At 36.5% G+C, this 26488-nt stretch overlaps 1 long non-coding RNA gene across 1 annotated transcript in view; it reads left to right on the forward strand.

Moving 5' to 3' along the window:
* Positions 1-3418: 3418 nt before the first annotated feature.
* The window catches only part of LOC110262009 (uncharacterized), a 560710-nt gene continuing 537640 nt past the window's right edge, over positions 3419-26488 (forward strand). The window contains exon 1 of the long non-coding RNA XR_014812607.1: positions 3419-3508. This is a non-coding gene — a long non-coding RNA (uncharacterized LOC110262009). The remainder of the gene's footprint in view (positions 3509-26488) is intronic.

Below are 26488 nucleotides of genomic sequence, written 5' to 3' on the forward strand. Positions count from 1 at the left end.
GACATCACAGAGGCACAGGAGGCTGTGATTCAGTCCGAACACCACTGCAGTGTGGAGGCAGAGACCGTCTGCCTTTCTTACCCATTGGGTGGTTGAGAGATACGGTTCTGAAATATCTAAAGAAGTGAAACTGATAATTACTTTAGGCTTAGTTAGGAACACAGATCTAATTGTGTAATATCTAGGGGAATCCACAATTATTACCATGTCTGTGTAATAGGGGATTTTTAGGAAACTCTTCCTCCATAGAGATTTGAAACTTGACAGTCTATGTAAATGTTTTCTTTCATGTGGAAATAAAATAATTAATATAGTTGTAATTATTTATTTATTTTGTCTTTTTGCTATTTCTTGGGCCGCTCCCGCAGCATATGGAGGTTCCCAGGCTAGGGGTCTAATCGGAGCTGTAGCCCCTGGCCTACGCCAGAGCCACAGCAACGCCAGATCTGAGCCGCGTCTGCGACCCACACCACAGCTCACAGCAACGCTGTTAACCCATTGAGCAAGGGCAGGGACCGAACCCGCAACCTCATGGTTCCTAGTCGGATTCGTTAACCACTGCGCCACGACGGGAACTCCTGTAATTATTATTTCTAAACAAGGCCTCACAGAGGTCACTTTTCCCTCATGTAAGCTGCTCCCATGTCTTCATTTTTGCATTAAGTTTGCATGTACATATTTCAACATTCCCTCCTTTTATTCTTTGTTCAGAATCCTGTAGCTTAATTCTATTAAATAGATTATTTACAAAAAGTTTGGTATTTTGTTTACACCTAGGGGTTTTCCTCTTGCTAGTGCTAATAGGATTAATCCATGGGGCTGAGAAGAATTTATCAGTAAGTCATCACCTTTTCCCTCAATCTCAAGACCGTTTATATATAGGGGTGATAACATTACATATAATTCTTGGGAGGTATGGCCATCTGTGAGATGCAGCTATTTCAGACACCTTTATCCTCATCCTTTGTCTTCCCCCAATATTAACGAAAAGGATGCTTTCCATTTGAAATCAGAGGTTTAAAAGCAACATGGATGATGACTAATGTTGGAGATTGGTTTGACTATGGGAAAAAATGGCAGGGAGAACTTTGACCTCTAGGTTTGATTTTCTAAGATTTCCCACTCACTAAAATTAAAACAATTATGAGCTGGTCCAAATATGAGAATCACTCAAAAATTTAGGTAAACTACAAAACAGAATGACATTATATAACAAGCTGTGACAATATTGATTCACTGTAGTTTATATCAGTATATGTTATATATAAAATTTCAGGGCTAATAGAAATAATCACAAGTCATACAATAATACAGTGCCACAAATATTTTAAAAGTGCGGTATCTTTAATCCTCTAATTCAGCCTAAAAGGGGTTTTCAGATTCTTTCCACTTAGAATCGGCCAGAATAGACTGATGATAAAGCAGTGTCAGCAGATGAATTCAATGAGTCTATACTGAAGGAGGAGGAGCCAGGAAAGAAAGAGATGTCATGAGTCCTACAATGTCTAATTCAAAGATGAAGGACTCTTTATAAATTTAAAATTTTAAGTCCCTAATGATTTTAGAGAAGTTATATTTTTGTCTATGTATGCTTTCATATATATATGCAGTTATACTTAGTATAGTATTTAATTTTTTTACTTTGTCATTTCATTCAAAATTTAAAAGAAAATTTATAATCATATTACACTCAGTCATCTAAAAGTTTTTTTTAATAATACTCTTTTCATTGTTGGTAATGCTAGAAAAAAGTGAAAAAGTAGAGCCAGGTGCTTCAGGTTATGTGTAACAGTCAGTACCTTTCATGTCTATCACTCAATTATTATTATTTTTTTTTGTCTTTTTGCTATTTCTTTGGGCTGCTCCCACGGCATATGGAGGTTCCCAGGCTAGGGGTCAAATCGGAGCTGTAGCCCCTGGCCTACGCCAGAGCCACAGCAACGCAGGATCTGAGCCGCGTCTGCAACCTACACCACAGCTCACGGCAACGCCAGATCGTTAACCCACTGAGCAAGGGCAGGGACCGAACCTGCAACCTCATGGTTCCTAGTTGGATTCGTTAACCACTGCGCCATGACGGGAACTCCAATCACTCAATTATTTACTAAACAGAAATCAGAAATAATTTATTGGCAAGAAAACAAGACTAAAAACAAACACAACAGCATTAAGTATTTTCTTAGAACATTTTTTTCTGTCATTCTAATGAAACTGTTTATAAGCAGAATTTGTATTTCCTTCTGTCACGTTCCAAATACACACTTCATAATTCAATACCTACATAGGTTCACAGTGACATATTTTTATTTAAGATATCAAACGAATAGAGACTGCAGTTCCCAAACCATTTCACTCTATTTTCATCTGTCAAACCAATAATACAATTGCCTTTTTAAATAAATATATCTAGCATCTCCGTGTCAACTAACTGAATGTCAATCTAAGCTGTCCATATTATCACTCCTTGTAAAGAATCACTTACTAGAATATTAATTATAAGTCAGGTCACAGCTAGGCCCTGCACATACATTTAATCCTCATGAAAGTCCCATAACATAAGCCATAAGTCTTTCTCCATTTCACATAGGGGGCATCCAAGGTGTAGAAATATTAGTAATAATGGAAATACAGGAAAACTGGGGGAACCACAGGTTTATCTGGCTTTAGAAGATAGTTTCTTCACCTATATACACCATATATGGTAACTCAGAATATGGCAGAAATTGAAAATTGCAGCGTTGAAAAGGATAAATTCTAAACAGCTCACTTGAAAACACATAAAAATTCTCCATGGCTACATCCCTGATAATCGTGAGACTCCAAGATGAAGAAAAACAATTAGATAGTCATAATGATAATGAGGAAACACTGTTAGTTTTAGGATTAAATAAATCAACTGCTGTAACATTACTAAAATTTAGGTAATTATGCTATTTTTAAAATGCAGATTAATAATTCACCATCCAGTGATTATAACTCACTGATAATTATTATGCTCTATCCGCAAAAGAAATAAGATAAAAACATTACTGACCATTTGGAGTTCGGCCCTGCAAGGATCTTCCTGCTCTGTGTCCTTCAAGCTAATGGAAGGAGAAGGGTTCAGAAGCCAAGGGATTTATTCTGGTATTGAAGAAGGAAGAGGTGCAGGCCCAGTTGAAATACCCTAGAGCACAGGCTCCCAGCTCTCTGGGGACCGCGGGGCCTACTGCAGACCTGCTTTATAGAGCTCAGTTCAATGGGGCGGGGGAAGTGAAGGAAAGGGGAGCCAAAGGGGTGGAGTTAGCATCCAGCAGACACAGTCGCAGGCCCCTCCTCACGCACAGAAGCCCAGCACCCGCCCACCGCTAGGGCAAGATCTTGATTGCTGTGTTCTGCGTGGGCCCCCTGCTCCCGCCAGCAGAGCTGAGGTGTCAGCGCACAGTGGTTTTGCCAGAGAGACTCGACTGAAGTGATGGAGGCCTCTGCATAGTACCCTGTGAGCAAGCGAGATTAGACTAAACCCAAGGTAAGACCTAAAATGTTAGACTTAATTTCGTTACCCAGATTCCATTTTTATCTAGGGGGGATTTGTTAATGGGCTTTGCTGGGGACCAATCCTTCCTCTGTCCTTTTGTCCTGCTCCTCCTTCTCAGGGGTGCATGTGGGATGGTCTGCATCAGTTTTCTGCTGACTTGGGGTGTCATCTAAGGCCATAGTACAGGATCACAGCTGCTCCTCAGCTGCTGCCATTGGATGTGTTTGCCTGTCAGCTCTATTTTTATCCCTGAACAGCCACATTTATCCAACCTTTTGGAGGTAAAGGACACCAGTTTACAATACTAGTTAGTTTGCAATACGTGGCCCACATTAATTAGCAAGAGAATTATGGTCACATGTCAAGTTTTTCCCCAAACTGAAGGTATCTAGGTCTTTTGCTTGTAGACAGAGTGTGCCCTGCTGTTGAGGCTCAGTGCTTCACTTGTTTTTTGCAAAGGAAGGTTCGTGTCAGGGAGGGGTTCACATGTGTGATCAGAGGACCTGCAGCCCCAGGTTGTCTCTCTGAGGTTGGACCTGGGGGCCGTCTCTGGATTGTGATGTGCCCCTGGAGGGATCTCCTGCAGCTTCAGGGCAGAATGGGCAGTTAGGATCACTAATGGCAACCGTTCCACTAAGGAGTGAAGTATCTTGCAGGCTGCGGGTTTTCCAGATTTTGAGGCTCACCCAATCTCCTGGCTAGAAACGGGGGAGGGCTGGGTCCCTGGGTGCTGGCAACACCTGGTTCCCTGTGCAGTGAAGTCTTTCCTGGTTTCTCACCTGGCGGACATACTTGAGTTGTTGCATTTCAAGGGGGTTAAAGAGCCCCTTCTCAGGCTTGGGAAATAGGTCTAAGCACACAAAAGTTCAAATGCACTTAATTCTAATTTATCCCTTTGGGCTAGTGATCTGCAAAGCAGGGCAATCAGGAACACCATAATCCAGTTTTCTTGATTTTCCTGACATAGCTTGGCTAAGGCCCATTTCAAGTTCTGATTGGATCTTTCTGCTTTTCCTAATGATTGGGGTTTCCAGGCTGAATGCACATCCATTTAATTCCCAGATCTCTCGTTATCCCTTTCATCGCTTGAGACACAAATGTTGAATCATCACTTAGTTGAGATCTGGAAGCCCAAACCTAGAAATTATTTCTTTTAGAAATGCCTTAGCCACTTCAGTTGCCATTTCAGTTATAGCAGAGAATGCTTCTACCCACCCAGAAAATATATCTACTAGCACCAAAAAATTACTTGGTAATCTGAACATGAAAGTGAAATCAATCTGTGGATCTTCCCCAAGAAATGTCCCTCTGTTCTGAATCGGTCTGATCTGGGGTCCTTGTGTAGGAGTCTGGTGTCAGGGTTGTTGATTGTACAGATGGGACAGGTCTCAACTATCCTGCTGATTATCCTTTTCATGCCAGGAGTTTTCCATGAAGTCAGCCAATTACATAGGACTTTCCTCTTATAGTGACTTTCTTGCCAAGCATCGCTGATGGCTTGATAAGCTCCAGTTTGGGGCAAGAGGTATTGTCCATGTTCATCATCTAGCCACCCATGACCTCCTAGATCTCTGCTGAAGCCCCATTTTGGGGTTTTGTCTAATTCTTAGAAGACCTTTGTGTAAATTGGAGAATAATTGGATGAATCTGGTCTTCCAGGTACAAGGGATAGTTATCATGTTACTGGTTCTAGGGCCACCCTTTCCACAGGTGCATCCACCTGGTTGTTTCCCTTTATTACCTCTGCAACCCTCATTTGGTAATCCCCACAATGAATTGCTGCCACCTTTTTGGAAACTTTACTGCTTCTAAGAGCTTCAGTATGCTTCGGCGATGTTTCACCTGCTTATTCAGTGACCATATTCCATTTTGTCAGGCAGTGCTTATGACCAGGGCCTTTTCCTAGTATGGTCTTGGTTTTGGTTCATGGGGCTCACCACTGTCCTTTACCAAACCAAATGTGACTATGGAGAAGGCTACCCGGGGTTTGTGAGGAGGGCAAAAGCCTTGATGTGGCCCCTACTGCCTCATATAGGGGTCATGAGGACAGCGCTGCTGGCCAGACAGTGGGCAAAACTGCCTTGGCTCCCTTTTGTCCCCATTGTTACTGGCTGTCCAGTACCATGGGAGGGCCCACCAGAGGCAACAGGCAGACATGCATGAGTTTCAGTGGCCAATCCCCAATGATGACATAGTAAGGTCCCCTCAAGGGGGGTTAGTCCAGGTGACTCTGGGGGCTACCGTGTGTGCACACTACACCCAGGTATTGTTGTTCTGAACAGTTGTTCTGGACAGTTGTTCTGAATTTGCTGAAGGCTGCTGCCATCCTACCCTTTCAGAGTAACGCAAAGACCAGAGTCATTCATCGTCTCATGAACATCCTCAAGTCTACATGGTCCTCTCCAGAGCCAGGGTGAGCCCAGAACCTAGTTGATGGGTGCAGGTGAAAAAAAACACAGTTCATCCCAGGTGGAGTGCTAAAATTTTGCTACGGACCTTCTGAGTTTGTCTCCAATAAGGGTCCTCCTGCACAGCGTTGTTTGAGCCAATAGAATGAGTCTGATTTCTGTTGAGAAGCAAAGGAAACATATATGTTAACCCTAAACTCCAAATTTATCCCTCTACCTCTGCCTTTCCCCTTTGGTAACCCTTGTTTTTTATGTCAGTGGGTCTGTTTTTGTTTTGTAATAATTAAGTTCATTTGAGTCATTTCTTAAGTTTCCACCTGTAAATAATATCATAGGCTATTTGTCTTTCTTTGACTTATATCACTTATGATAATCTTTAGTCCCATCTATGTTGCTGCAAATAACATTTAAAAATTTTTTATGGCTGAATAATATTGCATTATGTATGTCTACCGCAATATCTTTATCCATTCCTCTGTTCATGGACATTTAGATTGATTCCATATCTTTTAATTGATCATCTTTTTAAATTTTTAACATAATTTATGTTTAAATAGCTATTAGTCAAACTCTTAAATTTTTCTGACATTTTCTATTGCATGAGCATATTATCTAAAAGTTGCTGAAGATTTGTTTTCAATCGTAAATCAAGATACAAATTCTAAAGATCAAAATATTTTGTCTTTATATTGATGCTATCATCGTTACTCAAATACAGATAATCTAGTTTATGGAGAAGGAAGCAAGTGAAATAAAATTTGACAACTTAATGTTTAGAATTCTGAAACAGACATGGCAAAAGTTAAAGAGACTTATTTAATAAGCATTCTTTGGTCCAGAGAAAAAAATCACACATCTGTATTGTATTATGTTTGATGGCAGCAACATTTCTTGGCCATTGAAATTCACCCATAGCATACATTGGAACATTCAACTTGCATCTATTGCTCAGCTGCAATGACTTAAATGTTGTGGTAAATATTAGATACATAGTTTAAAGTGGTGCTTACAGGCCCTAACAATTCAACTTTTGTAAGAGTAATACACTTACTATGTAGTAACTCTTATAACTCTTAACATAAAGTGTGAAGTTTAAAAAGACAGTAAATATTTGTACAACCTAAATCACATAAATAATTAAATTTTCTAAAAAAATTTAGATGATTGAATATGTGTATTTGTAGATCCTTATGGATATAAGATTGTAGTCTTGCCTTAGATATTGCCTCCTTCATGTTACTCGCTGTGTACCCCTGATGCCTTCTAAATTTTATATAAGTTGATACTTAAAATTTATTTTAATATGACTTTCTATTCCTATGGAAGCTCAGCACTTTTTTAAAAATTAAAATATAATGGACTTACAATATTATATTAGTTTCATGTGTACTACATAGTGATTTGATATTTTACTAAATTACAAAACGATCACAAGTTGTTTTAGGTCTGTCACCATATAAAATTATTACAATATTATATTGACTGTATTCCCCATGCTATACATTACATCCCTGTATTTATTTTATAACTAGAAGTTGTATCTTTTATTCCCCTTTACCTGTTTTGCCTATTCCCTTCCTCTGCTCTCTCTGGCAACAGTTTTTTCCTCTGTATCTGTGACTCTGTTTCTTTTTTGTTATGTTTGTCCATTTGTTTTGTTTTTTAGACTCCACATATAGTAAAATTATTATATGATATTTGTCTTTCTCTGTCTGACTTATTTCACTTAGCATCATACCTTCTGAGTCTATGTTGTCACAAGTGCCAAGATCTCATTCTTTTTATGGCTGAGTAATTGTGTGTGTGTGTGTGTGTGTGTCTATACCACACCGTCTTTATCTATTCATCTATGGATAGCCACTTAAGTTGCTTTCATATCTTGGCTTTTGTAAATAATGCTGTAATGAACATAGGGGTACATATATCTTTTCAAATTAGCGGTTTCGTTTTCTTCAAAAAATTACTTAGACCTGAAATTGCTGAATTGCATGGTATTTCTATTTTCAATTTTTAAAATCTTTTTTGGGGGGCCACACCCATGGCAAATGGAGGTTCCCTGGCTAGGGGTCCAATTGGAGCTATAGCCACCAGCTTACACCACAGCCTCAGCAATGCCAGATTTGAGCTGCTTCTGTGACCTATACCACAGCTCATGGCAAAGCCAGACCTTTAACCCACTGAGCAAGGCCAGGGATTGAACCTGTGTCCTCATGGATACTAGTTGGGTTCATTAACTACCGAGCCATGATGGAAACTCCCTATTTTTAATTTTTTGAGGAACCTCCATATTGTTTTCCAGACTGACTGTATTAATTTACATTCCCACCAAAAGTGCTGCACCAGAGTTGTTTTATTTTTCTCCATATTTTTGCTAACACTTGTTATTTTTTGCCGTTTTTTACATTAGTCGTTCTAAGACATATGAGGTGATAGCTCATTTGGGTTTTGATTTGCACATCCTTAATGATTAGTGATGCTGAGCATCTTTTCATCTGCCTGTTTTCCACCTGTATATTTCATTTGGGAAAATGTCTTCTCATGTCCCTCACCCATTTTTTATCAAATTATTTGTTTTTATGATTTTTGAGTTGTATGCGTCCTTGTTAATTTTTGATACGAACCCCTTATTGAAAGTATTATTTTCAAGTATGTTTGCTTACTCAGTCAGTTACCTTTTCATTCTATTTATGGTTTCCTTCATTGTGATAATTTTTTAGCTTGATGTAATCCAATTTTTTGTTTGCTTTTGTTGTCCTTCCTCAGGGAGACAGATTAAAAAAAAAATTAAGACCAATATAGAAGAGTATGTTGCCAATGTCTCCTTCCAGAAGTTTAATAGTTTTAGGTCTTATATTACATCTTTAATGTACTCTGAGTTTATTATTGTGTATGGTGTAAAAAGTAGACAGTTTCATTGTTTTGCATGTAGCTGTCCAGTTTTCCCCAATATTATTTATTAAAGAGACTCTCTTTTTCCCATTGTATATTCTTGCCTCTTTTTTAATAGATTAATTGATCATATAAATATGGCTTTATTTCTGGACTCCCTATTTTGTTCCATTAATTTATGTGTTTTTGTTTCACTACCATATTATTTTGATTACTGTAGCTTTGTAATAGTTTGAAATTAGGGAGCATGATACCTTCAGATTTGTTCTTTTGCAAAATCGCTATTGCCATGCAGGGTATTTTGTGTTTGCATACAAAATTTAGCATTCTTTGTTCTAGATTTATGAATAATGTCATTAATATTCTAATGGAATTACATTGCATCTATTGATTGTTTTGGGTAGTATTGTCACTTTAACAATAGTAATTGTTCAAGTCCATAAGCCTGGAATAGCTTTACATTTATTCCTCTTACTCAGCTTTTAGTGGAATTGTACATGTTTGTTTTTCATGAATTTTTTTTTTTTTTTTTTGGTCTTTTTAGGGCTGTACCTGCAGCATATGGAAGTTCCCAGGCTAGGGGTCAAATTGGAGCTACAGCTGCTGGCCTATACTACAGTCACAGCAAGATGCAAGCTATGTCTGCAACCTACACCACAGCTCATGGCAACACCAGATCCTTAACCCATTGAGCAAGGCCATGAATCGAACCCTCATGGATCCTAGTTTTGTCCATTACTGCTGAGCCATGACAGGAACTCTAGTGATTCAGTATTTTTGCAGATTTCACTCCATTGTAGATTATTAGAAAATAATATGTATAATTCCTTATACTATACAGTATAACCTTGTTGATTAACTATTTTGTATTTAGTAGTTTTTAGCTGTTAGTCTTATACCCCTAATTTATCCACTCTTCCTCCCTCTACCCTTTGGTAACCACACATTTTTTGTTTTTTGTGTTGTTTTTTTTTCTCTATCTGTGAGTTTCTTTCTGTTTTGTATATAATTCATTTGTATTTTTATTTTTGGTTCCATGTATAAGTGATATATAGTATTTGTCTCCATCTGATTTTTTTTCTCTGTTATATTCTCTAGGTCCAGTGGGAATATTTCATTCTTTTTTATGACTAAGTAATAACCCAAGTGCCATCATAAGACAATTGGATTGAGAAAATGTGATGTATCTTCTTCTTAATCCAGTTGTCTATTGAGGGGCACTTGAGTTGCTTCTCTGTCCTGGCTGTTGTAAACAGTGCTGCTACAAATATTGGAGTACATGTATCTTTTTAAATTCTTTCATTTTTTTCTGGATAATATTCATAGTGGTATTGCTGGATCATATGATGGTGAAATTTTTATTTTTTAGGCATATCCATGTTGTTTACCATAGTGCCTGTAACAGTTTACATTCCCACCATCATGCATGTCTTTGTACCACTCCATTGAATAGACTATAATAACTTGAGGCCAAAGATCACACTTGAATAATTCACTGTCACATCCCTAGTATTTAACAATTTTCTTGAAATAGAGTATATTTTAGGTAAATATATATGCAATTGATTAGTTAATTAATTCCTTAAAATAAAATATATCTACTCTGAGTTTCTGTTGTGACTCAATGGAAATGAACCTGTCTAGTATCCATGAGGATGCAGTTTCGATCCCTGGCCCTACTCAGTGGGTTAATGATCCTGTGTTGCTGTCAGATGTGGTGTAGGTTACAGATGTGGCTCAGATCTGGCGTTGCTGTGGTTGAGGTGTAGGCCAGCAGCTGTAGCTCCAATTTGACCCCTCGCCTAGGGACTTCCATATGCCATGGGTGCGGCCCAAAAAAGGAAAAAAAAAAATATATATATATATATATACTCTTGAATTATCATTTTATATCAATGATGCATATTGATTAATTTTGAAATTGACTTTTTAGGATAAATGTGGGAAACATCTAGGTTGTTGCATGAGGACAGTGATATGCCACTTGCTATAGTGTAGCCAAATTTGGTGTTGAAATAATTCCCCCGGGAAGTCAGGGGTATATGCTGGGGTCAGGATTTATCCTCTCTGTGATACAGTAGGGCACCTAAGTTAACTCTAACCTGAAAGATATAAAAGCTCCTTTAAGTATCATTTCCCTTATTACACCTCTAAAGGATAAATCAGAAAACAATGAGGTATTTTGTTTTTAAGGAAGATGCGTATAGTGAATTGATTTAGGACTCTTAATTGTACCACAGGGCAAGCCTAATGGTCTATATCTAGCTGAAGTAAGTGCTTCCTCTCAGAAGCCTATGCAGGTAAGAAATGGCCCTCAGCTGCTCCTAAGCCTGGACTGACCAGCTCCCATTTCCTTACACTTCTTTGTCTTCTCCATCTCTGTTATTTACATTATTTAAATAAACCCTCTTCTATAACACTAGTAAGACAGGCAAGAGACAGTGCCCTTAGGAGCTGCTCCTTTTACCAGAGCCTAAGCTGTCACTTTCCCACTGACACGGTGTGTTGAGGCAATCCTTATACTCTGTAAATATATATATTGTATTGGGCAATTACTTAGCACAAAACCCAAATAGGATGTATGTTTGAAGTGGGGTAGAGAAAGAGAAGGGAGAAAGAGAATAAATTCGAAAAAGAGTTCAGACTTACATTTTCAAGGCTAACTATTGGAAGTTCCCATAAATACTCCACTTTAGGATTTTTATTTCCAAGCCCCATGTCCTTCCATAAGGGTGGTTAATGTAAAATAAAAGAAACTTGCAGCATTCTGAATGAATTATTATGATTGTCATCAAGGATTTCACTTTGGAATACATACCCATATCCTTATTTAATTTGAATCACAAGAGTTTAGTAATCCACATAAAAGGAATGAGAAGAGGGTGGAGCAAACTGATGGATAAAAGGACAGAAATAGAGAAAGAGAAGCAGTGGGGAAAAGAGAGAGAAGTAGATTCCTAATCTAGTATTCTTAAAGAATTCTGAATTTGCTCCAAAAGTTGCTGAGGAATTCTGTAAGTAAACTCTTCTGTTCAGATAATGTATGCTAATGTTAATATAATCTATTTTCCTTGAGTTTTGCAATTTGCGTAGACTAACAAAGATGATGTAATATATCATTTGTGACTGATACGAAGAGAAAATTTAGAGAAAAGGAAAACATAATGGCTAGAAAACAAACTAAAATTGTCTTTACATCTTTAGGCAATGACATTAAATCAAGATATCTTTCAATGTTCATCACGTAGACAAGAATTTCCAATTGTGAGGTTAGCACTGGGATGCAAAGAAGCAGGAACATTTGCACTGTTGGGAGTCAAATATTAGAATCAACCTGAATATACATCAGCAGGGAAAAAAATAAATAACTTGTAGTATTTTACACACTGAAATGCTGTTCATAATTAAACTGAATAGATCATATCAGTGAATGTATTCAAATGGATGAAACTTGAAACAGACAGTGGATAAAGCACACTGAAAAATATTCCACTATGATAGGATTTATGTATACTTATGTATAGATATAGTCTCTTAATTTATATATATTTTAGGGGAAATACACATGAACAAGAGGGGAACACACCAACTTCCAGGAGGAAAAGGAATATAATATATTTTCTGGGTAATTCTGTCTATATTTATAGCCATACTTTAAAAAATAGTGTCTAAATCAAATTTATGCTTGCTGGGTATAGATATTCTAGTTATAATTTCTCCACTTAATTATAAGATTATATTACATAATGACAGTTATCCTTAATTACAAAATTATTTGACTTTGGTAAATTTTTAAAATTTTTTTCTCTTTTTATTGTAATCTCGAAAAGGGATAAATACTCAAATTCTCAGAATACACATATGTATAGCTTATATATTGTTTTGATATTTTGTTTTGTATTGTTTTAGGATAAAGGGTATTTAACTTTCCTTTTCATTACTTAACCTACTACAGTGAAAGTACACTTCAGTAAATTTTGCTACAGATAAGGGCTCTGTGTGTGTGTGTGTACGTGTGCACCGTTAGCAGGTATCAGGGTATAATGATGTTGAGAGGGCTTGAGTTCTCCATCTGCATGTGTGAAGTTTAGAAAGGGACAGGGTGCCCTGGAGCCCAGCGTCCATGAACTGAACCAATTCAGTAGGAGCAGTGGCTCAGAGACAGAGATAACCGTGAAAATACAGGCCTCTCAGGAATTATTTTGATTTATAACTTGATGCAGGACATGGATTTAATGTTTAGTCAAATATATTTGTATCTTCAGGTATAGGCTAACTTGAGTTTGCCTTAGCAATTTTAGACACTTTGATTTCAGACACAAATAATCTTTTTAGTAACATTTCATTGTGGGAAATTAATTTGTTCAAAAAACCTCTGCCACACATGCTCATAAATCAACTGTTTATTTCCTGCCAAAATACAATGCATTTTGCTCTATATTGTGAAAACACGTGTTCAAGGCATGAAAACCAAATTTTAAAATACCAAACAACAAAGCCCAAAAGTATACTCTTAAGTATTATACATGGAATTGCGTATAGGAAAGCAAGGCTTTAACACAAGATCTTCTATAAATCAACTTTTTGGCTCTGAGAAACCATGGGTAGTAAACTATAGTGATGAGGAATCAAAAACTATTCTTTTGGTAGGAAATCTTCCCAGTGAGAGAAGGGGGATTCAGAATGTGTTTCTGTTGAGGATTTCATAGCATTAAATATAAGTAATTTTTAATTTTTCATTTGGCAAGATAACAAGGAAATGTTTTAGGCAAGGACAGGTGTCATGCCATATGTTGCCAAGTGTTTAATCAAGGATTTATATCTACCCCAGAATATCTTTTTAATGGATGTGTTTCACTTACTGGGGAGAAACTTGAACTAGTGGCAATACAGTTTGCATTTCAGTGATCAGTGAAGTTAGGACTGATGACAAAAATAGTAATGTGTACAAGAGAAGGACTTAAGCCAAGATTTTAAATGTGTCAAGACAAGAAGTTAAATGTTCTAATACCAATCCAAAGCCATTGACTGAATAAATTCATGAGTTGACAGGCATGGGATATAGATCATTTTTCTTCATTTGATTAAGGGAAATGACAGATACTTCTTTTAACCTTAACCATCATTTTTTTCAACAGCAATATTTTACTGAAATTGTATAAGTGCTAACATGATGAAGGGTGGCAGTTAAAACTTGAGTCAAAAGGCAAATAATTTGCAAACACTCCCTTTCTGAATAGTAAGAGTTTGTGCTTTATTTTTCTTAGTTTATTTGAGAAGTGTTTGGTACAAATTCAAACATAAATTGTGTAGTTCTTAATCACCACAGCAAGTTTTTCATTTTTCCAGTATGATCCTTGGTAAACTGACAGCTTTCTGTGATTGAACACAACAATAGTGTTTTTTATTTTGTAAAGAGACAACTGATGAGTATTCTATATACTGCAGATGCTTTCAGAGAGAGGTGCTGCCACAGTGCTCTAATTCAGGTGTTAATAATGGTGCTTGCTTAAGTTGCTGGAGAAAAAGGTGAATTTTGCTTTTTGATCTACTTGTGACCAGTGAATATGAAATGAGTTCTTAGTATTCATATGAAGGTGTTCACTGTAGCAACAAATATATGTGTGTGTGTATTATAAATTATCTATGTGGAAGCTAATTATGACATCACCTGGCAATAATAAGAATGTCTGGTTTATTTAAAATGTGCAGTTTTTCCTAGGTTAAATTGTAAAATGCTTTTTGTTAGAACCTGTGGTAGGATGTGCATTACAGGATAATATTAATGTCTCAAATTAATGAAATTGCAGGATTGTCATCCATTAGAAGTGTATGCTGTCCTAAAGTTTCTGCATTGATGTAAACAGATTTAATGTTAATAGACAGATTTTTGTGTGGTTATATATCATAGCCTGTAGATTTGATAAGTAAATAGAAAAAAATTGATAGTATATGCACATAAAAACTAAAGATAGTTTTAATTCAGACAGTCTTTTCCCCATATGAAATGATACAGTCACTTCACCCAGCTCTCCAAATGAAGGATAATACAGTAGTTCCAAGTGAAATAGAAATGGAGTAAACTTGGAGCAAAATGAATCATAAATCAATAAACACCTCAGCCTGCCACCTCATGGTTTATTGATTCACAAGCTGTTTATCCCATACTCATTGTGCTTCAGTGCAATTATCATTTAATTACATTTTCTGTATGTACCAAATTGTATTTTAGATGTCTTCCTAGACCAAATAATTTCAAGCTCTATATCTACTCACTAACCATGGGGTTTGTTTATGTTTTTTTCCTCAGTATGCTGGTCTTGATTTCTGCTGGTATACTAGACACATCTCATAATAAAACCTATTAAAGCACATTTAACAAACTCTCTCTAATTACAATCATGTTTATTGTTCTCATTTTTTACATCAAGATTGATTTGAAATAGAACAGATGATGTGTTAGAGAAAATATAGCATAGTATAAACCACAAAGAGCTATTGAATTTTATGAATCTAAAACCATTGAAGTTGTATTATTATTCAGCCTAACTATGAAATGCTCTAGAAAAAGAATATGTAATAATGAATTGACTTGATGTTGATCTTTTTTTTCTTTTTTTTTTTTTTTTCTTTTCAGAGCCACCCCTGAGCCATAGGGAAGTTCCTAGGCTAGAATTTGAATCAGAGCTACAACTGCCAGCCTACACCACAGCCCCAGCAACATGGGATCTGAGCCATGTCTGTGACCTACACCACAGCTCACGGCAACACTGGATCCTTAATCCACTGAGCAAGGCCAGGGATTGAACCTGCTTCCTCATGGTTAATAGTCAGATTGGTTTCCACTGAGCCACAACAGGAATTCCTTTAATGTTGATCATTTTAAGATATTTTTTAAAAATATGATTGTAGAGTATTCCAATTTCTCATTATTTAGTGTTAAAAATCTAATCTTCAGTGAGCAACCCAGAGATGGCAGGTAATTTTTTACATATATATCTGTGGTATAAAGTAAATTAAACATTTTCTTTTCTAATCAAAAATAAAATTTCCTAGAGTTCATGTTGTGGTTCAGCAGGTTAAGAACCCAACTAATATCCATGAGGTTTTGTGTTCGATCCCTGGCCTTGCTCAGTGGGTAAAAGAATGGGATGTTGTCGCAAGCTGCAGCATAGGTCGCAGGTGTGGCTTGGATCTTGCTTTGCTGTGGCTGTGGCCTAGGCCTCAGATGCAGCTCTGATTATCCCCCTGGCTGGGGAATTTCCATATGCTGCAGATGCAGCCATAAGATAAAATAAAATAAAATAAAATTTACTAAACTAAGAATCCATGAAATATCCTGGATGAAGCTGTTTAAAACATCTTTTAGAAGCAGTGACAAATAGCATGTGATGGCTTGAGAAGAGATTCCCCTTAAAGATACAAATTCAAATTGATCTTGCCAAATGCGACAGATTTTAAAGTTATACTTGGAATATAACATCATTTATACCAATGTTCAAAATTAAAGAGTCTCGTCATTATTTTTATCCCTGTTAGGAGACTGAGGTCAACTTTGAGATCTGTCATCAGAGGTTAGTTCTGATTTATATGTTATGAGACAAATAGCTCCCAATTTACCATAAACTCAACAAAACGTCATCGACAGAGAAAGCCATTTGGAAGAATTTGTTTATACGTGGTCTTAAATCCTAACACTAGAATGTATACTTAGATTTCAAAACTTCATCAAATTCAAAAACTCTTAGGAAATGTGTAGTGGCCAGTATCTTATTAACTGGTTCAGGTGCTCCTACTTATATCATGAACTAAGCAAGGAAAGTCCTGTTCATGCCTCATGATATGCAAATTAAGATTCTGGCTATGGATATTTCTGCCATGTTCAATCAATGCTTATTTTATAAAGTAATTAATAAGTGGATAAATAGACCAGGATTTATGAATCTCTAAAAGAAAAGAAAATATAGTTTTATGTGGTATTTCATTGATTCCAACAATTTTAAGGCAAGCAGTTATAATCATTGAATAAAAAACTGTATGCTTCTTTTCCTGTGATTTCCTTAGGTGCAAATATTGGATGTGTGTGAGTGTGTGGGGGTGAGTGTGTATGTGTAGATAAAATAGAAAAATGTGTTGATCTCATTGTTTCCTCTTCAGTAGAGGAACATTTTCCATTTTCTGTAACTTTGCATGTGACTTCAACACACACAGTCTATGAAATTTTAAAAAAGTACCTTATAAAATTCTACTAATTCATAATTAATTTCTGCAGATGAAACACTATTTAAACTTGGAAGTCAAATTGATTCCCACTTAGGGAACCATGCATCTAGGAGAGCTGTCACTTTGCTCGGTACAAACCACATCACGTGTTTCCTAAGACATAAAGTTATCTACAAAGTAAATTTTCCATCGCGGCGGAGTGGTTAACGAATCCGACTAGGAACCATGAGGTTGCGGGTTCGGTCCCTGCCCTTGCTCAGTGGGTTAAAGATCCGGTGTTGCGGAGAGCTGTGGTGTAGGTTGCAGACGCGGCTCAGATCCCACGTTGCTGTGGCTCTGGCGTAGGCCTGGGGCTACAGCTCCGATTCAACTTCTAGCCTGGGAACCTCCATACGCCGCGGGAGCGGCGCAAGAAATGGCGAAAAGACAAAAAAAAAAAAAAAAAAAAAAAAAAATTCCCCACTAACAAATATCAACATAGAAAATTTTTGTCTCTATTTTGGTTATATCCAGAACTAGACCCCAGAATATTAGGTGTCAACCTTCCATCACTCCGAAGTGAGGCACTATACTTCTAAGCAACATATGCAAACAAAACAAAACAAAATAGTCAAATCTGTTGTGTTTGGGGTGGTAGTGTCTTAAAATTGTAATATATTGCCTGCACTACCATGTGGGTGCTATCTATATCCCAAAGTATTGTCCTAGTCATGTCATTTTATTCATAAACATTTTTAAATCCTTAGCATTTTATTGAACACAGTTTATCAGGCAGATGGATGAGAGTGGGAATTGAAAGAGGAAAGTTTTCTATCAAATAGATTTGGAGATTTTGCCAATTATGATGCTTTCTTAGGAATACTCCAAATCTATAAGCATAGAGATGACTTTTATACGTTTCAAAATCAGGAAACTTATTTTAGTATTAATTATTGTGATTGTTTTGCAGATGTATTAGACGAAGCAAAATTTATGAAATCCATTTACGTAAAAGCTCTGTAACATAAAAATAAAATTACTCTCAGAATTTTTTGAGAGATCTTATTTCTCAGATACAAAATACTGAGTTTAAAAGGCAAATTTTAGATTTTATGTTCTTAAGAGGTAATGAGATATTAAAATGAATACAGTAATTCACTAATCATTATTTTCTGCGTTTTTCATAAAACACATTACTAGCCTGGGAACCTCCATATGCCACGGGAGCGGCCCAAGAAATGGTAAAAAGACAAAAAATAAGTAAATAAGCAAATAAATAAAATTTATGGAGTGGTAATATAATATTCTAAGTGTGCACTGTTTATTTTAATGGTTTTTTCATCACTGCACTGCTATTTTGTAATAAAACAGAGAAGAGTTTTTTAACAATTGATTTTTGTTTTACATGAACATTCTGAATTGACAGTCATTTATCTTTGTATCTTACTCTAGAAATATTGTTTAGAGCAACCAATCCTATAAGAAATATTTTATAGAAGATAGCCTCACTTGGTCAGTGTTAGGGTTTTTCTCCTTTGAAGGCTTGAGAATTACTAGTCTTTGTATGTTTTTCCAAATAAGGAACACTGTCCCTAAAACTATTATGCTATAATTTATTTTTCATTAAACTAAATTGATGCAACAGTATTTGCTCTCTCTTTTGTTCAGTTGAAGAGTGTAAGATTAATCAGTTTTCTTTGCACAAAGTTTCAGTGTAGAACTTTAAAGGAAGTAGAAGGAAAAAAAAAACTTACCTAACTCAAATTTTATTTATCCACATACTAGTATATGTATTTTTGAAATTAATATTTTACAAACTCTTTATTAGTTGCATATACATCAGTTTGTTTTTATCAGAAAAAAACATCTGGAACTGTAATGGTCATAAATCAGATCATTAAGAACATCTTTAAGTGGACAGAATTTGACAATGGAAAGTACTTTCCATTAATAATATAGCTGGGAATTAGTCAACCTTATATGTTATAATTTTAAAAAATGGCAAATAAATATGTGAGGACTTATGGTAAAATGAAATAAAGGAAATATTGTTATGTTTTAAGACAGTTGAATATATGTGGAAATGTAGCATTGACATAAATGACCTCAGTGATGTTTAAGAGAATTAATTGCAATGGGACTCTGTTAAGGCTTTAAAGAGCTTATTTACCCCATGCTGCTTATTGGCCTGTGTCCACACTACTTGATGATATAATGAAACAATTTCTCAAGTGAGATAGCAAGGGTCAGCATAAGAGAAGAAAGCCTTTAAGGGACTTGCCTGCTGTGCCTTTATTAGCCAGACTGCTAATTTCTTTAGCACTCGTTTCCTCTCTGCCACAATTAAACTAGTGTTTGCACAAGATATTTATGGCATGCTACTCATTTGTGTCTAGATGATCACCCCATTTAATAAGATATAGTTATTATCATTAAAAGAGTAACTAAGGATCAGCAATGAAAATTCTGAAAATCTCAGTGCTATTGAACTTGTTTTGTTATGTTCATAAACTATTTAGATTTCTGCGAAAGACTCAACATGTCTGACTTGGTGTATACTCCATGGCAAACACAGACGTAAGAGTATCAGAGAGTAAATAGTCTATTTAGGAATTGGTTTTAAGACATCTGTAGGGCAGTAAGAAAGTAAGGTAGGGATGGGAAGGCAGCCTGAAAGTTGAGTTATTAGTGACCACTGTGTGTAATTAGAGCTTAACTCTCCTGGGGTTCTCTGAGAGTCAGCTGCATCCCAGAGTTATCACACCTCAGGAACAAATCATCTGGGGGCATTCATGCACCAACTTCAAGTAGTCAGTCATTAGATCAGGGTTAAGTATAGGCAGTGTTAAGTGTTCAACAACTGTGCGTGGAAAGAACATGTTCCAACAACCAGAAAAAAAAACAAACAGTTGTCAACCAAAGAAATTCCCATGTGGCAACTAGAAGTTTTCTTATGTGCACAGAAATGGTGAAATAAGGAGATACGGGTAGGCCCAAATACACAGATGAACACAGGAATCCTTTTAGCCAGAAATTAATTTAAAGGCTTTTGTGCTGCTGTTCCCTTTTCACCTCTCAAAATGAACACTTTTTCCTTTTTTTGGGGGGGGGGAGGCTCTACCCATAGCATGAGGAAGTTCCCGAGCCAGGAATCAAACCTGTGCCAAAGCAGAGACCCCTGCTGCTGCAGTCACAACACCAGATCCTTAACCCACTGTGCCACAAGGGAACTCTAGAATGATTGCTTTTAGAATGTTTTAGAAGTCATGGCACCAGGTTGTTTTAAGCATTGTCCATTGGTCTTTCTCAGTGTTGAGAATGTAATTATTTTTCTGTTTTGTTTTTTAAAAAGGAAACATTTATTAAAACTCTCTAATGGGCAGATCCCTGTACTGTTCTATCACATGGGACCTGAACCGTTTGGTAGAGTGATTTCTTACCATTCTCCAACACCAGTCACCTGTTCCAGATAATTATGCTAACTGTGTCTGCACATTTGTGGCATATTGCTGCCTTTGTTTACTGTCTTCCTCACATGTACAATATCCTCATTTAAGATCCAAAGCTAGTACCATTATATCTTTCTAGTCATCCTTGTAATTTCTGGTGTACTCTCCTCCGAACTCCTAAAATGATCCTGTCAGCATTAATAACTTCCTATTTAATACTAATTAACAAATACTTCTTTAGCTCCTACCTTGAGGTAGACACTGTTTTCGGCTCTACAGGAATATAGCAGTTAAAAACAAAAAGATAAATATCCCTGCCTTTGAGGAGTTTATGTTGAAATAGTGGGTTATGAATAACACACAGCAAAAATAAGTAAAATATGTGGTGTGTTAGTGGCATAAATGATTTGGAGAAAAGAGAAAAACTAGAGAGGATAAAGAGAGGGTGTTGGGAAGTCAGGAAGTTGCACATTTATTTATTTATTTATTTATTTTTGCTTTTTAGGGCCTCTCCTGTGGCATATGGATTCCCAGGCTAGGGGTCAAATCAGAGCTACAGCTGCCCGCCTACACCACAGACACAGCAGTGAAGGATTGAGCTGCAATTTCGACCTACACCACAGCTAATGGCAGCGCCAGATCCTTAACCCACTGAGCGAGGCCAGGGATAGAACCCACAATCTCATGGTTCCTACTCAGATTCGTTTCCACTACACCACAATAGGAACTCCAGAAAGTTGCACATATAAATATGATAGCTAATAAAAGAAGTTCTCTCTGAGTAACATTTGAGCAGTGATATGAAAGAAATGCTGATTACTGGGACAAATTATGTTGATGACTGGAGGCAAAAGCAAGCAGCAATTGCAAAGGGCCTGAGATGACGCATGTATCAGGTCAAGGAAAAGTAGAGAAAACAGGTCAAGGAAAAGTAGAGAAAACAGTATTTGGAGTGAGTAGAACAAGGCCAGAGTGGCTATGGGGGATTGTGTCGGGCCTTTTAGATAACTTTACACACTTTGGTTTTTACTCTGAATGGGATAGGAAGGCTCTGGCAAATTCTGTGAAGAGGAGTGACATGATGTGATGTATTTTCAACAGGATCACTTTTCTCCCTTGACAACAGACTGTACAAGTAGGTTCATCCTGTTACAGTGATCAGGATGAATGATAATTGCAGTTTAAAGAGGAAAGCAGCAGGTGGAGTGGAAACATGTTTAGACGCTGTAAATATTTGAATATGGAAATGGCAGGCTGCGCTGACAGACTGAATCAGGGGTATGAGCAAACAAGAAGGGTCCAGGATGACACAAAGTTATTTGACCTGAATAACTGGAAGGACAGAATTGTCATTATCTGAGATGGAGACATACAAATATAAGCATTGTGGTTTGGAGGGGAAGATTAAGAGCTCTCTTTTGGACAATTTTAAGGTTCCTATTAATCATCCCAGTTGAAATACTATATAGTGAGAGGAATATTCTTATTTCTGAATTTGGGAGCATAGATTGCTCTAGCAGTATATGAATTTGGGAGACATAGACTAGGTAAGATCATGAAGAGAGCAAGTAGACTGAAAAACTAAAGACATCCAAGGGATGGCTCTCAGAACCTTTGGACATTAATAAAATGAGGTCACAGGAATGTGCAGGAACCACCAAGAAGATTGAAAGGAGTTACCTCTGAGGAGAAAGTTGAGCCAGAATTATGTAATACCTTAAGTGTTAAGTAAAGACATTATTTTGGGATGGACAAATAATTAATTGTATTAAGGGTTGTTGAAAAGTTACAATGTCTCTGGAAGTTTAGTTGTGGGATTGAATTGAGTAGAGGTTATTGCTAACTTTAACAGAGAACTCTTTGAGGTAGAAAGGTGAGGGTAAAAGCCTGATAGGAATAGATTCATGAGATGATGGGAAGAGAGAAAGTAGAGGCAGTGAGTCAACATCATGCTTTACCTATGGAGACGAGAGAGAGAACAGGGCAGGGAGTGCGTGGGAAATTAGAGGGTGTATACACACACAGAGCTAACCAACAACTGCGAATGGGCGTGCCATGTCCAGGCCTTAACGCTTAACACTAAGGAAACAGTGGTGAACAAAACAGGATCAGGGAACTGACTTTCCCTCATCTTTTTATCAGTATTTTGTCCCAGAATATGGTAGTCTGTTTTCACTATTATAAATCCATCACCTTAATCTTAGATAATTACTTTTTATCTATTACCTTTCTGTATCTTTCTCAGGAAGGGCGCACTTCTTATACTGTCCTCCATCCCCTCCCATGGAGATTGTTTTACTGGAATTGTCTAAAAGGTATAGAAATATTTAAGAGAAATGAAATCTGAGAAATTATATCTTTACAATATTGAATATTCTTTTACAGAAGCTTGTATTCAGATGCAGACAGTGTGGTCCACTTACGTATGTTTTTCCTACAATAGTTTCATGCAATTCATATTTTGCCACTTTGTCCACAGGGTTGGTTTTTCAAATGTCTTTTTTTTAATGTTTGTTTTTATTATAGTTTATTTACAATGTTCCACCAATTTCTGCTGTACAGCAAAGTGACCCAGTTATACATACATATACATTTTTTTCCTCAGATTATCCTCGTGATGTCCCATCACAAGTGGCTGGATATAGTTCCCTGTGCTATACAGCAGGATCCCATTGTCCATCCACTCAAAATTCAACAGTCTTCATCTACTAACCACAGATTCCCAACCCATCCCACTCCTTCCTTCTTCCCCTGGCAAACACAAGTCTGCTTTCCATGTCCATGATCTGTTTCTGTTTGTAGGTAGATCATTTGTGCCGTATTTTAGACTCCACATATAAGTAATATCACATGGTGTCTTTCTTAATTACAATTTTTCTCTATTATTACCTCAGAATTCCATACCTATTGGAGAGTAAGCTCTGGCACTTTTGCATATTTATTTTATGGATGGCTTACCTTCAACTGATGTAGACTTGGTGGCCAACATTTTATAAAAAATTATACTCCTGGCTTTCTGGACCATGTTGAGCTGGAGTGATACAGGGTAAATTAGTCCAGAAAAGGGAGAAACCCTTACATAAAGAGCCACAGAATCTTCTGCTCAGGTCCAAGAGTTTCCTATAATCTAAATACAGCATCAGCTCAGCTTTATCATGGATTTTCTTGAATTTTTATGGGCTTTGCCTTCTCTTTCTTTACAAAACATTTTTTTAAAATGCTAACAAAACACAAGAAAAGAAAATCCCTTTAAACTAGCCTAAACTCAATTCCTTGAATCAAATCAACTGTGAATAATTGCACATCTATTATTATATTTTATATGCTACTTATTATATTTCTGACAAAATAACTGTATTGATACACATCTTTTGATTTTAATCATTAGTCGACCTATTATAGAATCATAAACTGACAGTTTTCCACTCTTCAAAACCTACCAACACTTGCATTTGAAGAGAGAATAAAAGATATATATGACTGCAAGTAAAAATCAGTAAGATATTATTTATTGGCCATTACGCTATTATAGCCTGACCTGTTGACCCTCAATGTTCATTAGAAATTCGTCAGTACCAGACTACTCTCTTCTTTGCTGCTGCTGCCTTTTTTTTTTTTTTTTTCTCCTGATCTATTGGCTTTAGGCCAAGGAAAGATTTTCTACAGAAAATATTTTTAATTAGCTCTTCGCCCTCCTCATAGTTTCAGAGTAATTCATATACAATGAAATCTTCAGATCATAGTTCATTTTCTGAAAAAATTCATGAAAATTCATGAATCAATACAACAGTGCTATTCTCCTAAGAAAAGTTCCAGTCCCTGCCCTCTTTTGTCTGTGGAGGCCATAGGCAAAGATAATTGTTTTATTTATTTAATGTCTGAGACATTTTATTTTATTTATTTAACGTCTGAGACATTTATTTGATGTCTGAGACATTAAAACAAGTTCTGACAACTTCAAAGCTTGATTTCTTCATGTAATTAAAAAATTAGAAGTTTTTAAAATTCTCATAATGGACTAGACATCAAGCTAGTCCCATAAAATTGGTTATTTTATTTAATCATTTGAATAACTGCATTTAGCTGATAATCTTCTTGTGCTTACTTTATAGATAAGAACACTAAAGACATACCTGGTTAGGTGACTTATCCAAAGTAAATATTAGAGTCTGAATGTCCAAATAGTTGCTTTTACTCCAGAGCATGAAGTGTTGATGATACTTTATAAAATCCTCTTATGAATATTCTATATGTATTCACATGAATAGAAGTAAAAAAAACATATCCTTAAAGCTATCGATTTATAACTGTTGAAAAGGAGTTTAATGTCAGTGAACATGTGTTTTACCAACACATGGAAGTGAAGCAATACAATAAATATCACCCTTTTTAAATTATCTTGTCTGTGGACAGATATCACCCTTTTAAAATATTATCCTGTATGTGTAGACAGGGAAGGGTGTCAGTTTAAAGGACAGGAGACCTGTAGTTCTAAATTATTTTATCTTCATTTCTTTTCTAAGTTACAAAGAACTAAATGTCTGAGATTCCTAGAATAGGGTTCATCTCTGTGGTTAATTCTTATAATGGCGTATCTTTTCCCCACCATATTGGAAGGCAGGATGATTAACACCAGACAGGTAACGAAGTGGCTTACCAGAAGAGCCGGTTTACTTTCTCCACGTTTTCCATTTAAAGTATTGTGGGTATTGGTACGATGCCTCTTTCCTAAGCTGCTGCTCCTCACCAGCCTGTTCATGCCAAATCCAGGGAGGTCAATCAAGCAACCAATAGGCTTTTTGTTGTTTAAAACCATTGTCCCATTATATTTTCAGTTTCTGGTTTTTTTTTTTTTTTTTTTTTTTTTAAGATAACAAAAAGTATTAATACTTCTGGCTACTATTAAATGATAAACTGAAGAATGAAAGTTATTAACCATTTTAAGAGTGTACTTGTGGAGAAATTAACTCCAATCAAGGCAGTGGCAAATCAGTAGTCAGGAGCATTACAGCAATGGGGACTCAGGGAGAGACTTGTTTAGAGGGAAAGTGAAGCAGAGCCAAGAAATTATTGATTTTCTAATGCTTAAAGTTGTCTATTTGTGATTGATTTCCCTTTGGTTTTGGTTTTATAATGTTGAGGCATTTACAGGCTTAGATTTTGGTTTGCTTATGTAGGCTGACAAGGCATTAGAGCTCCCTCAGTCTAAGGGCCTCCTTGCTTAATTAACACTGCAAAGAAAGTGGACATTGAAGGGCATACTTTTCTGGTTGTAGGTGATACTAGGGGATGGGTGAGAAGGTCGGTTTTCTCAGTAGACAGCCTGCTTACAGGAAATTGCAACCAAGAGTTTTTAGTTGATATAGTTCACTTTTTGGTAATTAAAAAAATGATTATTGTTATTTTTTTTGTAGACCTGTTTTGGGCTCAGAGCAAAATTGAAGGAAGGTACAGAGATTCTCCATATATTATATATATATATCCCCTGGCCCCCTCACATGCATAGCCTCCCCTATTATCCACATCCTGCACTAGAGTAGTACTTTGTGACAATTTAGTGACTTAACTTGACACGTCATCATCACCCAAAGCCTGTATTTGCATTAGAAATCACTGCTGCTGTTTTACATTCTCTGGGTTTGGAATCAAAAGTTGTTATAAGCCTCAGACAAACCTATTTTAACTCCAGGTTCCATGCTTTTCTGCCCATGTTACTCCTAAAACATGGCTTGAATTCTTTAAATCCTGAGTGAATTCATCATCTAGTTGATGTCAAATCAGCAACATAGGACAAATCATATTCAAGTTCTTTTCTTTACTTCTCTTTTGCTTTTTTTTGGTTAAATATTTTAAAAAGATTTTTGCCACGTGGAAAACGATCCTGTCTGTCTTACTCTTCTTACCATTTCTTCACTGTTACATTTGACTCAGTTATAGATGCCACCCTCTCAGGCTTCATTGGGAAATCCACATGCGCAGTTAACTTTCTCTGTGAAAATGCACGTGTGTGTATTTTCAGCTGC

This window comes from Sus scrofa, chromosome 8 (assembly GCF_054392235.1).
Source record: "Sus scrofa isolate SSC_HxYL_T2T_F1_AM1 chromosome 8, Sscrofa_HxYL_maternal_Yorkshire_Landrace_v2.0, whole genome shotgun sequence".
NCBI lineage: Eukaryota > Metazoa > Chordata > Mammalia > Artiodactyla > Suidae > Sus > Sus scrofa.